Source organism: Sorex fumeus, unplaced genomic scaffold, assembly GCF_029834395.1.
Source record: "Sorex fumeus unplaced genomic scaffold, SorFum_2.1 ptg000075l, whole genome shotgun sequence".
Classification (NCBI taxonomy): Eukaryota; Metazoa; Chordata; class Mammalia; order Eulipotyphla; family Soricidae; genus Sorex; species Sorex fumeus.
In genome coordinates this window covers 12,510,823-12,511,776 of record NW_026606132.1, presented here as the reverse complement: position 1 = coordinate 12,511,776, position 954 = coordinate 12,510,823, and the positions used below count along the sequence as shown (strand labels likewise).

Sequence of the window (954 nt, the reverse complement as noted above, 5' to 3'; positions counted from 1 at the left end):
CAGCAGGAAGTTAATTACACTAATGCATTAGAAAAGAGTTAAAAAGAGGAGCTGGAATGATAGTACAGCGGGTGGGGCGTTTGCCTTGCATGCGGCCGGGTTTGATTCCCAGCATCCCATACAGTCCCCTGAGCATTTCCAGGAGTGATTCCTGAGTGCAAAGTCAAAGAGTAACCCCTGAGCATTGCCGGGTGTGACCCAAAAAGGAAAAAAAAAGAGTTAGAAAAGAAAGTTCAGTGCTCGCTTCGGCAGCACATATACTAAAATTGGAACGATACAGAGAAGATTAGCATGGCCCCTGCGCAAGGATGACATGCAAATTCAAGAAGCATTCCATATTTAAAAAGAAAAGAACTGGTCAGGTACACAGATACCTTTATTATTAAAACATATAAATTGGAAGTGCAAAAAAAAAAAAAAAAGAAACAGTTCATTCTATTAGATGCCCAAAAGACAGCTGATAAATTTCAATGGTGGTTTTCGTTCCATTTTGTACAAGTTCGGAAGGTATCTACAGAAATGCACTACCCGTGAAAAGACTTGATATTTCCAAAGAATTGTTTTTAAAAAGCTGGAGGGGAGAGATGATCAGCTAAATCAATTCCTTTTATTTTCCTTCCTTTTCTCCCTCCCCACTTCTTTCCCAAGCTGTTTCACTTCACAGTCTATGACTGGTAGTAAATTGCAGGATAATGCAATGGATGCAGGGAGGGGCCACTCCAGAGTGCTCAGGAGCTTACTCCTGGCTCTGTGCTGAGAGCAATGCTTGGGGAATCCATCTGCGGTGATGGAAATGGAAACCTAGTGAGACGCTTACCTGGTAAGCTTTATCCCCTGACACTCTCTCTCTCTGATCCAGACCATTGCAATGCTAGCTTGTTTTCTGCTAAGTAGTTGAATTAAAAAACCCTGTATCTATGCATTCATCTGGGGAACATAAAGTCACAAAATAGG

At 41.7% G+C, this 954-nt stretch overlaps 1 non-coding gene across 1 annotated transcript; it reads left to right on the top strand.

Moving 5' to 3' along the window:
• Window positions 1–236: 236 nt before the first annotated feature.
• Window positions 237–343, top strand: LOC130038475 (U6 spliceosomal RNA). The gene has a single exon (XR_008794703.1). It is a non-coding gene; the product is annotated as a U6 spliceosomal RNA (small nuclear RNA).
• Window positions 344–954: the final 611 nt, after the last annotated feature.